The 16,469-nt window shown below is 33.0% G+C and overlaps 1 non-coding gene across 1 annotated transcript; it reads right to left on the minus strand.

Annotated features, from left to right (window-relative positions):
* Nucleotides 1-15,677: 15,677 nt before the first annotated feature.
* On the minus strand, nt 15,678-15,784 carry LOC139886934 (small nucleolar RNA R71). Its single transcript, XR_011772792.1, has one exon. It is a non-coding gene; the product is annotated as a small nucleolar RNA R71 (small nucleolar RNA).
* Between the last annotated feature and the right edge of the window lie 685 nt (nt 15,785-16,469).

Here is a 16,469-nt window from a genome sequence, read left to right on the forward strand (position 1 = left end):
AGACCGAAAAAAAATTATAAGGGTGAGCTTTTACTATTGCTCCTACCAAGGATAGTAATTGCGTCCGACACGTTATAGACCATAATCAAAAGCATGTCACGGGACATTGCCTTAACAGTTGCTTGTTCAACGCTTTCCTTTACAACCGGACGGTAGTTTGCCGAAAGGTAATATACGGGACAAGTAAACTGGACGTGTTGCTTTCCAAATACAAGGTTAGCAAGTGGGTGACACAAAACCGCAAGTTTTGAGCTAAAATTTTCAAATCTGAAACCCACCAAACCCACAAAAATATTTTGCAAACACCGGTAAAGGGTTATTCCGGAAAACTTATCTAGGGTAAAAACTAGATTTAGATTTCAAAAGATCAAATGTTTTCATAAAGATCCAATTTCCTTAATGGATCTAAATTTTTATAGTCATGTGGGACTGTAAACCATATAGTTACTACCATTGTTTATACCGCCGTATAGAAATCACTGATGTACAAAGTGTGAAGAATAAAGAAGTGATTCTAGTATTTCAAGACAATATTGCTTGAGGACAAGCAACGCTCAAGTGTGGGAATATTTGATAATGCTAAAAACGAACATATATTTCATAGCATTATTCCTCAAGAAAGACAAGCTTTTAGTTGCAATTGTTCTATTTACAAGTGATATTCGTTTAAATAATAAAAGGTGAAGACAAAAGACAGATTCGACGAATTGAAGACGCAAACGACCAAAAAGCTCAAAAGTACAAAAGACAATCAAAAAGGTTCCAATTATTGATAAGAAACGTCTCGAAATCACAAGAGTACAAAATTCAAAACGCAAAGTAAAAGATATTAAATTGTACGCGAGGACGTTCGAAAATCCGGAACCGGGACCAGAGTCAACTCTTAACGCTCGACGCAACGGACTAAAAATTACAAGTTAACTATGTATATAAATATAATATAATATATAATTAATTATATTAATTATATATATATTATATATATATATTAAAAACCGTCGGCAGCAAGAAACTCCAAGGGTGTGAGCTGTAAATATATCTCCGCGACTCGCGGAGTTTTAAGGGCATTTTGCCGCGAGTCGCGGAGCCCCAATTTTCAACTCTGGCTATAAAGCCAACCGAATTCTGATCAAATTTAATCATCTTTTTTCTCTTCCTCTTCATACGTAAATATATTTATATTTATAATTTATATTTTAATTTTAATTATAATTCTAATAATAAGGGTATGTTAGCGAATGTTGTAAGGGTGTAAGTCGAAATTCTGTCCGTGTAACGCTACGCTATTTTTAATCATTGTAAGTTATGTTCAACCTTTTTATATTAATGTCTCGTAGCTAAGTTATTATTATGCTTATTTAAAACGAAGTAATCATGATGTTGGGCTAATTACTAAAATTGGGTAATTGGGCTTTGTACCATAATTGGGGTTTGGACAAAAGAACGACACTTGTGGAAACTAGACTATGGGCTATTAATGGGCTTTATATTTGTTTAACTAAATGAAAGTTTGTTAATGTTAATATAAAGATTTACAATTGGGCGTCCCTATAAATTACCATATACACTCGATCGGACACGATGGGCAGGGTATTTATATGTACGAATAATCGTTCATTTAACCGGACACGGGAATGGATTAATAGCCACTAGAATAATTAAAACAGGGGTGAAATTACATTCAAGGGTAATTGGTGTAATTGTTAACAAAGTAGTAAAACCTTGGTTTAGACGCAGTCGATAACCTGGTGTATTCATTAAACAAAGTATTAAAACCTTGTTACAATTCGAATCCCCAATTAGTTGGAATATTTAACTTCGGGTATAATAATAATTTGACAAGGACACTTGCAATTTATATTTATGACTGATGGACTGTTATGGACAAAAACCAGACGGACATATTAAATAATCCAGGACAAAGGACAATTAACCCATGGGCATAAAACTAAAATCAACACGTCAAACATCATGATTACGGAAGTTTAAATAAGCATAATTCTTTTATTTCATATTTAATTTCCTTTATTTTATATTTAATTGCACTTCTAATTATCGCACTTTTATTTATTGTTATTTTATTTAATCGCATTTTTAATTATCGTACTTTTATTTATCGCAATTTTATTTTATTGCATTTTTATTATTCGCAATTTCATTATCGTTATTTACTTTACGCTTTAATTTAAAGTCTTGTATTTATTTTATATTTTACTTTAGGTTTTAACTGCGACTAAAGTTTTAAAATCGACAAACCGGTCATTAAACGGTAAAAACCCCCTTTATAATAATAATATTACTTATATATATATTTGTATTTTTATAAAAGTAAACTAATATAGCGTTGAGCTTTGCTTAAAGATTTCCCTGTGGAACGAACCGGACTTACTAAAAACTACACTACTGAACGATTAGGTACACTGCCTATAAGTGTTGTAGCAAGGTTTAAGTATATCCATTCTATAAATAAATAAATATCTTGTGTAAAATTGTATCGTATTTAATAGTTTTTCCTAGTAAAATATAAACTATTTTATATACACCTCGCTTCACATCAGTAATCTTGTAGAATTACTATCGGTGAGTGATCTTGTTGAATCACTTGCGTTGTTTTGGGTCCTAATATCCTTACAACTGGTATAAGAGCACAAGGTTTCGTTAAGGGAACGATGGCAAAAGACGAAAAGTTTAGAATCGGTCGATTCGATGGGAGAGACTTTGGATTTTGGAAGATGCAAACTAAAGATTACTTGTATCAAAAGAAGCTACATCAACCTCTGTTAGAGACCAAGCCTGAAAGCATGAGCGATGCCAATTGGACGCTTTTGGATCGTCAAGCTTTGGGTACGATTCGCCTTTCACTTGCTAAGAACATAGCATACAACGTTGTGAATGAGAAGACGATGTTTGCTTGCTTGAAACCACTCTCTAACATGTATAAGAAACCTACCGCTTCTAATAAAGTTTTTCTCATGCGACAATTGTTCAATACGAAGATGAAAGAAGGTACGAGTGCAAAGGATTATATCAACGAGTTCAACAACATCATATCGAGGTTAGCATCGGTAGATATTGTGTTTGATGATGAGTTAAAGGGACTAATCTTGCTTTCATCATTACTAAAAAGTTGGTCGGGTACGGTTACCGCAGTTAGTAGCTCTACGGGAACTACTAAGCTAGCGTTTGAAGGAATAAGGGATTTGATTCTTGGTGAAGATACTCGTAGGAGAAACTCGGGGGAATCGACATCCGGTTCTTTGTTAAGTACCGCCAACCGTGGTAGAAAATTTGATCGCGGTGTGAAGAAGGGTAGAAAGAAGTCTAAGAAGAGGTATCCATCGAAAGATAGAAGTGAAGCTGTTGGTTGGGTTGCAATCAAAAAGGACACTTTCAAAGGAATTGTAAAAATGGTCCGGTGAAAGGTGTGAACTTGACCGAGGAAGAAAGTGATGATGCACTTTTATGTAGTGTTGAAAATTCTACGGAGTCTTGGATTTTGGATTCGGGAGCTTCGTTTCATGCTACTCATGTCAAAAGCATGATGAATAATTTTCAATCCTATCTAGGGAAGGTGAGATTGGCGGACGACAAACAACTCAATATAGAGGGTATTGGAGATGTTGTATTGAAGACTACTCTTGGCTCTAATTGGACCTTGAAAAACGTAAGGTACATTCCTAAATTAAAAAGGAAACTTATTTCGGTTGGTCAATTAGATGATGAAGGTAACGCGGTTACTTTTGAAAACCGCCAATGGAAGGTGGTTAAGGGTAGTTGTATTGTGGCCCATGGACATAAAAGGGGAACTCTTTATATAGTTGAAGTGTTTGATGAAGACACGGTAGTTGCTACGGTTAATGTTGAGTCTGAATCAACTCTATGGCACTGAAGACTCGGGCATATGAGTGAGAAGGGTATGAAGATGCTTGTTTCGAGTGGGAGAATTCTGGATTTGGAAAAGGTAGAACTTGGGTTTGCGAACCATGTGTATATGGGAAGCAAAAGAAGGTGACTTTTGGAAAATCGGGGAATGCTCCTAAGTTGGAGAAATTGGAGCTTGTTCATACGGATGTATTTGGTCCAACGAATGTAGAATCACATGGAGGTTCTTGCTATTATGTCACCTTCATTGACGACTTCACTCGAAAGGTATGGGTTTATTTTCTTATAGCTAAATCTGATGTATTTAATACATTTGTGAAGTGGAAAGCTATGGTAGAAAATGAGACTAACTTGAAGGTCAAGTGCTTGAAGTCGGATAATGGAGGTGAATATGGTAGTCTTGAGTTTAAAGACCATTGTACATAGCTCGGTATTAGAATGTTGAAAACGGTATCGGAGACACCGCAACACAATGGGGTCGCCTAACGTATGAATCGTACGTTAAATGAAAGGGCAAAGAGTATGAGACTACATGCCGGTTTGCCTAAAATGTTTTGGGCGGATGCGGTTAACACGGCTGCTTATTTGATAAATAGGGGACCCTCAACACCGTTGGGTTTCTGAATTCCCGAAGAAGAATGGCATGGTAAGAAGGTGAGTTATGGTCATCTTAGGATCTTTGGGTGTAATGCATATGTGAAGACCAAAGATGCGGATAGAGACAAGCTTGAAGCTAAGTCAAAGAAGTGTATTTTCATAGGCTACGGGTCGAATGAAATGGGTTATCATTGTTGGGATAACGAGGCTAGAAAAGTAATTCGTTCTCGCGATGTTACTTTTGATGAAGATTCGGTCTATGGCAAACCGGAAACGGGGAGTCCTAAACCGGGTCATGTTACTTTTGACGATGTTTCTATTGATGATCTTATAGGTTTTAGTGGGAGTACGGGAAACAATGAATTACCAACAAACGGTGAGGCGTCGGAAAATGCTAATGACGGGGATGGTTCAGAAAGCGGTGATGATTTCGAACATAGTGTGAGTTCTAGTGATGAGGAGGAAACAAATGAAACCAGTCCAATCATTTCGGTTACTCCTACACTAAGATGCTCGACTAGAGTGCCCAAACCTAATCCTAGGTATTCTCCATCAGCAAACTACTTGCTCTATACCGAGAATGGTGAACCCGAAAGTTACTTTGAGGCAAGAAAGACAAAAGAATCCATACAATGGGAGCTTGCCATAAAAGAAGAGATGGGGTCACTTGAGAAGAATAAAACTTGGTCACTAGTGAAGTTACCTCATGATAAAAGGGCGTTGCAAAGTAAATGGGTGTATCGAATCAAGAATGAGTTGGATGGCAAAAAAAGGTACAAGGCTCGTTTGGTAGTCAAAGGCTTTCAACAAAAGGAAGGGGTTGACTACAAAGAGATATTTTCACCAGTAGTTAAAATGGCTACTATCCGTTTGGTACTTTCTATGGTTGCATCCGAAGACTTACATCTAGAGCAACTAGATGTGAAGACCGCATTCTTGCATGGTGATCTTGTTGAAGAGATCTACATGAGGCAACCCGAGGGCTTTGAGGTAAAGTTTAAAGAGAAGTGGGTTTGTAAGCTAAAGAAAAGTTTGTATGGATTGAAGCAAGCACCTCGGCAATGGTACTTGAAGTTTGGTGATTTTATGAAGAATATTGGTTTCTTAAGATGTGAAGCGGATCACTGTTGCTACTTGAAGAAACTCAAGTCTTCTTATATAATCTTATTGTTGTATGTTGATGACATGTTACTTGCATGTTCCAACATGTTCGAAATTAACAAGTTGAAGGGATTACTTTCCCGTGAATTCGAGATGAAAGATCTTGGTGGTGCTAGGCAAATACTTGGCATGAGTATTGTGCGTGATCGTGTGAAAGGTACTCTATACTTGTCTCAATCCAAATATATTGAGAAAGTAGTAGAGAGGTTCAATATGGAGAATTCAAAGGCTCGTTCTATGCCTTTGGGTAGCACGATTAAGTTATCAAAAAGTCAATCACCAAAGACGGTAAAAGACAAAACGGATATGGAAAAGGTTCCATATTGTGATGACGTTATGATCTGTGAATCATCACGTTCCATTAGAAACTCAGCATGACTTACTGTAATATAATCACGTTGATCAAGTGTCATTATATTATACTAACTCATGCTTCAATTCCCAACACTACTTCAAAACATTCATATTTTAAATTCGAATTTTTCAGAATTTAGAAACTAAAATAGTTTCCTTTATGATGTAACTCAGATATTGCGAAGAGATAAATGATTTCAGATAAGAATAGTTATGAAAATATTTTCAGAAATATCGAGGATATTTATAATGAAAGATACGATGATATCTTAGAATTTCTAATATTGATGGATGATGAAGAAGATTTGTCTGTAAGGTTTAGAGTCAGGAACAAGGTATTCGCTAAAGGCTTCAGCAGACACTGAATTATTTGGATTTTTTGAAGGCAGATTTAGTGATCTGTCAACAGTCTCCTTCATAGTTTGCTCAATCCGTTTTTCAGTTCCAAATCTGAGCTTTTTCAACATACCACTGTTTATTATCAAACTTTTGGCTGATAAGGTCGTTTACAGTTTTTGCTGCTTAATCAGCTTTTTCAACATTCAGGGTATTGATTCGTAGATTGGTTGCTTTTCAGAATTTCAGAATGAAAGCTCAAAATTCTAAGAGGTGAATGTTATATGTATACATAAGATGTTCTAGTACATTTTTGAATTCAAAGTATGGCATTTGAAAGATGTAAGAATCTAAGAGTGATGTTTTCTGTTAAATATGGGCTTGGATTCTGATTTTTCAAAATCAGAATATGTAATCAAATTTGAATGCGAATGGTTGTTTTGATTTCTAGTAAAGAATGTATATCGTTGTGAAAGTAGTGAGTATAGTTGATGATTTGCTGAATCAGAATCGAAGAATGTAACATATTATTTGTTAATTTATATATCTTTCGGGTATTACCTACCCGTTAAAAGTTTCACAAATAATATTTTGTACAAGAGAATTTTATTACAATTTTTATGAAAATATTAGTATGTATATTTTCTTCAAATGTAATCCAGATTTAATGAGTTAATATCATATTAAGCTCATTTGATTTTCAGTTGGAACTAGAAATGAATAATCTCTAAAACATTAAAGATTTAATAATCTTCACGGAGTATTTCACTAATGTAATCAATACTTCGTTATTCAGTTTTATTGATATTTCCTCAGTGAATCATGTTGGTGCTCATGGAACTCTTGCTAACTTCGCAAGGTACGAATGATGTTTTCTGGAAAGTTTCAAGTACATCGAAAATGAAAGTGTAAAATCAAACATGTATTTGAATAATACACTTGATTTATTATGAAATATAATCTATTAAGTCGAAGCAGAGATTATAGTTAACGATTGTTAAGTCATTAATGAAGGATGTACATCATAGCATATTAATAACATGAACTAACCGAGTAGTTAAGATTCACACGTAATAGCTTAGTACGAAAAGATTTATTTTGATCTCAAAATTCAATATATATATATATATATATATATATATATATATATATATATATATATATATATATATATACATATAATTTCTTCAGAGAGAATGAGTTAATACCTTATAACTCGTTGATACGATATACGCGTTGTTGATTAGTGATGATGTTTGCGGTGATTATGAATCTGGCGGAGCTTGTGATGTTATAGATGCTGCTGATGCTGACGATGCTGATGGTACTGATGGTGCTGGTGATGCTGATGGTACTGTTGATGCTGCTGGTAAAACAGATCTAGCTTGTAAATCGTGCACCATTCCGATCAGGGTTTTATTTCATCATTTCTATTCGCTCACTCATATGGTTTACAATTAGAACTAGAATAAGTAATCTCTAAAACTTTTAGAAACTACATATTCTCTGCAGAATATTTCTTTGATGAAGTTATGAATCAATACTTCATCGTTTGTTGTTGTTGTTGGTATTCCTTGGTATCTATTGTGCGTATGATGTTGATGTTCGAGGTACAGATTGTGATGTTGAGGTGTGGGATGCGGATGTTGTTGTTGGTAGTGGTAATGATACTGTTGGTGTTGATGATGGTGGTACTATTGATGTCGGTGATGCTGCTGGTGCTTGTAATCTTTGCACCGTATTCTCCAAAGTCACTACCCGAGAGTGAAGCTCGTTGACTTCTTCTACTACACCGGGATGATTGGCGGTTCAGATGAGCGAATGAATAAGATCCAGAATTTGAGATAGTATATAATCATGACGAGATACTCTGGAGATGAGAGAGAAAATGGTATTACGAACAGGTTCGCCGGTAAGTGCTTCAGGTTCTTCGCCAAGAGGGGAATGTGGTGGATGGAAGGGATCGCCTTCTTCTTATCTCCAATGACTAAGTAGGCTACGAACCCATCCCCAATTCATCTAGAATAGGTGATGGCTGATTGGTTAATCCATTCCGGTTACACTGTCTTCGGAGTTCAGGTGAGTATCCATATCGGAATAGCTGTCGGAGTTTAAGGAATTTGAACTAGATACGGGATCCATCTTGTATAATTAGGGAGATGATTTTTTTTATATGAAATAGATTATAGAATTTAGATTGGTACTTTTCAATACATAATTTACATATGTATATATAATACCAAAATTTCATAAATCACGGAGAAATTTTTGGAAGATGTCAAGCAAAGTTTACAGTAATAGATATGCTAAGATATGAATTCGTCTGTACACTATGTATGCAATAAATTCAGGAAACGTGTCTAGACTTAAGAATGATAATCATGTAATTTTCGACAAGAAATGATAAGTAAAACTCGATAAAAACAGATACGGTCATAGTCCAGACTCACTAATGTATCCTAACAATTACCAGTTAAACACACTAATACAAATTCTGGTTCCCTATGACCTCAAGCTCTGATGCCAACTGTGATGACCTGTCCAAATCCATTTGGACGAATACATTATTCATTGATTTCATAGTGAGGTTTTGACCTCTATATGATACGTTTTGTAAATATTGCATTCTTTTGAAAAGGTACACCATAAATGAATATATAAATCCAAGGTTTTTGACGTCTGATGATTTCTACGTATAGACAATCATCGTATATAATAGTTTCTAACAATACATCCGTTGACAATACAGTCAAATAAGATACATGGTGATGATTTTGTGAATGCAAAGTTTTCTCGAATAAAGCATGTATGAATCCATGCACATAGCTTGTATAACGTATAAGCAAATAGTGGAAGACTTCTAGAAACCTGAGAATAAACATGCTTAAAAGTGTCAACACAAATGTTGGTGAGTTCATAGTTTTAATGTTGCGTATAATCTGTATATAAAGGTGGATCACAAGATTTCAGTTGTTTTATCCAGAAACGTTTATCAAAATATTCTATGAAATTGAGCACCTTGGTAACCAAACTTAATGTATATATAATAAATACCCCTGTTTTAACATACATGCAACCAACGTGTACAATACACGTAAACTAATGTGTACTAAACTCAAATAGCATACGTCCGTTTTATAGTTCAGGCTAGGGTCTCTATACCTGGAACGGACGGGGATGTCAAGCCCTATGGATCCATATATAACTACTCGCGCCCACCAGTTCTTATAACTGGCAGTTACTAGTTACCAAAGCTAAGGGATTTTCGGTTCAAACTCGGTGTAGAATTAAGTATGTACTTGTATCCATTGTGTTTAAAATAAAGTGCATGTATTCTCAGTCCAAAAATATAGATTTCAAAAGCAATTAAAAGGGGATCTATAAACTCACCTTAGCAGCACATAAGGTCATTCATCGAAATGTGGCCGAAACTCGGAATGCAAAGTAATCATAGATTTCAACCTAGAGAACATATGTTGGTCTAACAGGCTAGGTCGGGTCATAGTGTATCACAATCCTAATGCTCGAGACCGACATGCAAAAGTTAACAAAAGTCATCTCAAAAAGTCTACTTTGACAATTGTTTAACAAAACGAGACGTGTCTTATATAAGAATTCATTTACTCGACTAGTAGTATCCAAAAATCCAATTTATTAATCTTATAAATAAGTTGTTTAAATATTAATTTTAGTTCCAAACACAATTTCAATTAACGTCAAACATAATTCAGTTGACCATATCTTTTAATCCGTTTATCGAAATCTCGCGATTTCTAAATGAAAAGTTATTAATTTTTCGATAGCTTTTCAACGACATGCATATCATATACTTTATATCAGTGGCATATGTATCAAATTTGTGATTAATCATAAACTATCTAACGACAAAATTAAAGCATAAAAGCATACATAAACATATATACTCGAGCACTAGACATGGATACACTATTAATATAAAAGATAAGATATGAATGCTCACGTATCAATATTGTGATTCAATATTGCAGGAAAATATGTAGATGCAACGGAGATGATAAACGCTAGGTTGACCTTTGACTTATGATCATAACCCCCAAGCAATACTCATAATTTTCTTAGTTTAAAACGGTTTGAAACCCGAATTAAAAACACCCGTACATAACTTATTGTAGTATATAACTTCTAATATTTTGAAATTGATAAAAACTGATACGGAATAATATTTCTGTGTCAAGAGTCGTTAATATATATATTTACGTATATGTAATATAATAATATAAATATAATAATATAATAATTATGATAAGATAATATAATAATATGATAATAATAAACGTGTTGAATTAAAAGCCTCCATCACTTTTTATGTCGACAAACATTACGCGTTTCATGTAGATAGGTACGCGATCTGCGTATGGTAGATTTATGAGTTACGGACGTCTGGACACCGGAATCACCCTTTTTCGAGTCAGTATGATTTAGTTATGATTTTTCTCGTGCAAGTGCGCAGGTTTAGTGATTTCCATCATTTTAACTTGCAATCTTGAGATGAAATGTTGTAGTCTTTTAGTGCTCATTAGAAATCTTTATTTTATCTTTATTTTTATTTTCATATCATTGAAAACCCATAAAAACATTTTATAATCAAATTCTATTATATCGAAAAACGTGTTCGTACTAAATCGAATAAATATAATTTAGTTTTCCAGAATTAGCTATATTCAAAATCATTCTTTAAAAGGTTTAAATAATAGAAATTGTTATATCATAAAACATTTTCATTTAATAAAGTAATATAATATATAAGTCATAATGGTTTCCAGTTTTTACTTACAGTTTATTCGTGAATCGTAGGGTTAAGTACAATGGACAATTAAACGTATGAAATCGTTTTAAATCAAAATATCCATTTGCTTATCTTGTCGACATCCATTTACATTTCATGTTCTTACTATTAATTTTATAAAAGTTAAATAATTAACTTATCAAGAGTCACGAGAAAGTTATTGTAAAGCATGCATTGAAAATTTAACAGAAATCTCCACTAACTTTTGTCTAGTTCCCGTTAATTGACACATTTATTCTTACTTGTAAATCACTTTACCATTTTCAGAATATTGTTAAAAAGAACAGATTTCTTAAATTACAGTGGATCTCACAACAGAGACTCGTAATCATATCACGATGTATCTAATAATTCAATTATTTGATATTATCATTTAATTCCGTCGATAAATATATTAAACACATATTGAAACAATTATGTTCATGTAAAGTATTATACCTCTAATACTTTGCTAACGTTTTCAATTAATGTAACTATATATTATATATACATATCTACATACACATAAATGTTCGTGAATCGTCGAGCACAGTAAAAAGGGTAATTGGTTACATGAATATAGTTCCAAAGTTTTTGAGACTCAACATTACAGACTTTGCTTATCATGTCGAAATCATACAAAGATTAAGTTTAAATTTGATCGAAAATTTCCGGGTCATCACAGTTGATAGTGCTCCAAATGAACATATATTTAGGCACAATATCCTTCCAATATGTAAATCTTTTAGTTGCAATTGTTCTATTTTTATGTAATATTCGTTTAAATAAATAAGTACGAAGACAAAAGAAGAAAACGACGATTTAAAGACGCAAGTGACCAAAAAGCTCAAATGAACAAGATATAATTCAAGTGGTTCCATTTATTGATAAGAAACGTCTAAAAATGATAAGAGTACGAGCCGCGGAACGCAAAGTACACGATATCTACGCGTACGAAAGGACATTCGAAAATTCGAAACCGAGACATGAACCGAGCATCAACGCGCGAGTCAACGGAGCTAAAATTACAAGTTAACTATGCACAATAATATAATATAATATATATATATATATATATATAATTAATATAAATTATATAAATTATATATATTTAAATAAAACGTCGGCAAACTAGAAAACAAAAGCATATGAGCTGGATCAGAGGGCCATGTGATCGCATGGCCAGAAGGCACAAAATCCATGCGATCGTATGGAGGTCAGAACCTGACCAAGTGCTATAAAAGGCGACGTTTTCAGCGAATTATGTACACCATTTTTTCTTTCTTCCTTTGTAAACTTAATATATATATATATATATTATAATTTTAGTTTAAGTTAATTTTAATAATAAAGTTATGGTTTAGTTGAGTTATTGTAAGAAATGTTTTACTGGTTTTAAAGTCGGAACTCTGTCCAGGTAACGCTACGCAATAAATAATCACTGTAAGCTATGTTCTTCCCTTTTAAATTAATGTCTCGTAACTAAGTTATTATTATGCTTATTTGAGCCGAAGTAATCGTGATGTTGGGCTAAATATTAAGACGGGGTTATTGGATTTTGTACCATAATTAAGGTTTGGACAAAAGACCGACACTTGTGAACATTGGACTATTGACTATTAATAGGTAGGGGGTATTGTCTAATTGAATGACAACTCATTGGAACCTGTCGAACCTATCTTCAAATTAGTTAAACTAATAATTATTAAATTGATTACGAATGTCCTATTTAGTGACGTTTATACGACATCGTTTACAATCATTTAATTAATTATTCGGGTTGGGTAATTGATTATTCATTCTGATCAAGTGGGTAAATTAATATTCATATCTCATTAAAACAGGGGTGGATTACATACAAGGATAATTGGTGTAATTGTTAACAAGGTAATAAAACCTTAGATTAAACGCAGTCGATAACCTGGTGTAATCATTAAACAAAGTATTAAAACCTTGTTACAGTTCGAATCCCTAATTAGTTGGAATATTTGACTTCGGGAATAAGGTTAATTTGACGAGCATTTTATAATTATGACCGATGGACTACTATGGACAAAAACCAAATAGGTATCCAAAGGACAATTAACCCAGGGTAATAAATTAAAATCAAAACGTCAAACATCATGATTACGGAAGTTTAAATAAGCATAATACTTTTATTTTATATTTCATCGTACCTTTATTTACTGTCATTTTAATTACTGCAATTTATTTTATCACAATTTAAATTCTATCATTTATATTATCGTCATTTATCCTTACGCTTTATTTAAAATCGACAAACCAGTCATTAAACGGTAAAAACCCCCTTTTATAATAATATTACTATATATAATTATATATATTTTATATAAATATAGTTGTTAAAAATATAGCGTTAAACTCAGCTAGCTCCCTGTGGAACGAACCGGACTTACTAAAAACTAAAATATTCTACGATTAGGTACATTGCCTATAAGTGTTGTAGCAAAGTTTAAGTATATCTCATCTATATAAATAAATAAAACTTGTGTAAATTGTATCGTATTTCGTAATAAAAATAATAGTATTTCGTATACACCGCTTCACACATCAAGTTTTTGGCGCCGCTACCGGGGACTCGGTGAAAAATGCTATATTTTTGTAAAAATATATTATTTCTTATTTCGTAAAAATATTTTGTATTTATAATAAGTGTTAAAAATAAAAAATAAATAAATAAATAAATAAATATAAAAAAATAGTTATATTTTTAAGATTTTGTTTATAAAAGTATTTTTATCTTAAGTTTTTAGAATACAAGTTTATTTTTATTTTATAAAATTTAGCTATCTATTATTTTATAAAATTTAAATTAAAAAAAAGGTTTGAAATCAAAATAATTAATAAAATTATTAAACGGGCCGAACCTGTTCGAAGCCCAAAACTGATCTGGACTTCCTTCTCATGCGACCGCATGATCCATAAGCTTAAACCTCATGCGACCGCATGAGGTACACTGACATGCCAGAATCCTTAAACTCATTAATTACGCTAGGGTTTTTATTATAATTATAATTATTTAATCTAATTAGGGTTCTTAATTTAATTAATATATTTATATTTTTAGTTTAATTATAATTTGTATGTATTATTAAGTTTTAATATTATTATTAAATATTTAGATTAATACTTTTATATAAATAATATAAAAATAATATTTTTATAAAATTGCATTTTTATAACTTTAATTTTGGTTTTATAATTTGTATCTTTTTATTATTTAGTACGTAGTCTTTATAATTATCGTTCGTAATATATAGTTTTAAGCTTAGTATTTTGCCGTAGTATTTCTAGTTTTTAGGTTTTGCCGTAAAATCCCTTAAGTGCTTTTTCTTTAGAATTAAGATTTAGGCACTTTAGAAATTTACGACACCGTTTTTCGCTTTAGTATTTAATAGATTTTAGTGCCTTTTAAGTAATTGCGGTTTTGAATATAAAATTCCTTTTAAGCTTTAATACCTTTAGGCGCAACTTTTTAATTTTTAGTTTTTAGATCTTTTAAGTTTCGACGCTTTACTTTCTTTTTATTATTTTCAGACTTTTTATTTTTCGACGCTTTTTTTTTTCTTTCTCATTTCTACGCACTAGTTTTTAGGACATAAAACTTTTAAAATCTTTAAATTTTGACCAAAAATTATTTTAAGCGGTTAAATTGATAGACATCCAAAATTTTCTGCTTCGTAGTAATAGTTGGATTTGTTAGTGGCTGAGTTGTGGATTTTCCAACTTAAAGGATCCTGGCTCCCTGCTGCATCTTTTGGCTATTCAAAACGTGGGCAAAAGCAGAAAAGTCTATTAATTTAATAACTTATATAATTTTTATTTTTATAACTAATAGGATATTCAGTGAATGCACCGAGCAAAACGTTCACCACCTTTCATACGTTCACCACCTGTAACTCGATCAAGACATCTAGCCAATAATATCGCCGTTGATTTTTCTTTAGAATTATCATCTAGTCAAACAAGTACTTCAACTCAAAATCCCGATAATCCATTTTTTGAACCCGACTTCAAAATTGAAAACCCGAAGGATATTCAAGGACAATTTCAAGATCCAGAACCACTAATCATTCCTCCTGAACCACAAACCGTTAAATCAGAATCCTCCAGTGATTCGTATTCAACAAATTCAATTATGGAAGTAACTGAACCTCTAAGTATGGAAGACCGAATGAGAGCCACACGCACGGGCCAAGGTCAAGCCATTATTAAGCCAGATGTTAATGTGCTAGATTATGAAATCAAAGGACAAATCCTACACATGGTAACTAATCAATGCCAATATAGTGGTACGCCAAAAGAAGATCCAAACGAACATCTTCAAACCTTTAATAGGATCTGTACTCTATTCAAAATCAGAGAAGTTGAGGATGAACAGATCTATCTCATGTTGTTTCCCTGGACTTTAAAGGGAGAAGCCAAAGATTGGTTAGAATCGTTACCTGAAGGAGCGATTGACACATGGGATGTCTTAGTTGAGAAATTTCTTAAAAGATTCTTTCCGGCATCTAAAGCCGTTAGACTTCAAGGAGAAATTGTTACGTTTGCGCAAAAGCCATATGAAACATTATATGAGGCGTGGACAAGATTCGAAAAATTGTTGAGAGGATGTCCTCAACACGGTTTAGATACTTATCAAATAGTACAAATATTCTACCAAGGTGTCGACGTTGCTACACGAAAAAATATCGACACAGCAGCTGGTGGTTCCATTATGAAGAAAATCGCAACCGAAGCTCACAAAATTATTGATAACACAGCCTCCCACTCACATGAGTGGCACCAGAAAAAAGATATTTTTCGTTCATCTAAAGTGTCTAGAGCCGATTCTATCCATGACTTTGATTCCGTTTCCGCAAAAATAGATGCTTTAGAGAGACGAATGGAAAAGATGACTAAAGATATTCACGCAATACGAATCAGTTGTGAGCAATGCGGTGGACCTCACTTAACGAAAGATTGTCACATCGAGCAAACGATGGAACAACGTGAGAATGCTTCCTAAATGAACCAAAGCCGGGAAATAATTATCAAATTAATTATCAACCGCCAAGGCCAAACTTCAATCGAAATCAAAACATTCTTTACAATCCAAATGGACCCAACAATAACTCGTACAACCAACAAGGTCCGAATAACCAACCAACTTAAAACAACACTTTCAATCAACAAAGACCTAGCTTGTATAAACCACCGCAACAAACCGAAGAGAAAAATTCAAATCTAGAAGAAATGATGGCAAAGCTAATGGAATCTCAAACACAATTTATTACATCTCAAACCCAAACAAATGAGATGTTTGATCAATCAT

This window comes from Rutidosis leptorrhynchoides, chromosome 1 (genome assembly GCF_046630445.1).
Source record: "Rutidosis leptorrhynchoides isolate AG116_Rl617_1_P2 chromosome 1, CSIRO_AGI_Rlap_v1, whole genome shotgun sequence".
Classification (NCBI taxonomy): Eukaryota; Viridiplantae; Streptophyta; class Magnoliopsida; order Asterales; family Asteraceae; genus Rutidosis; species Rutidosis leptorrhynchoides.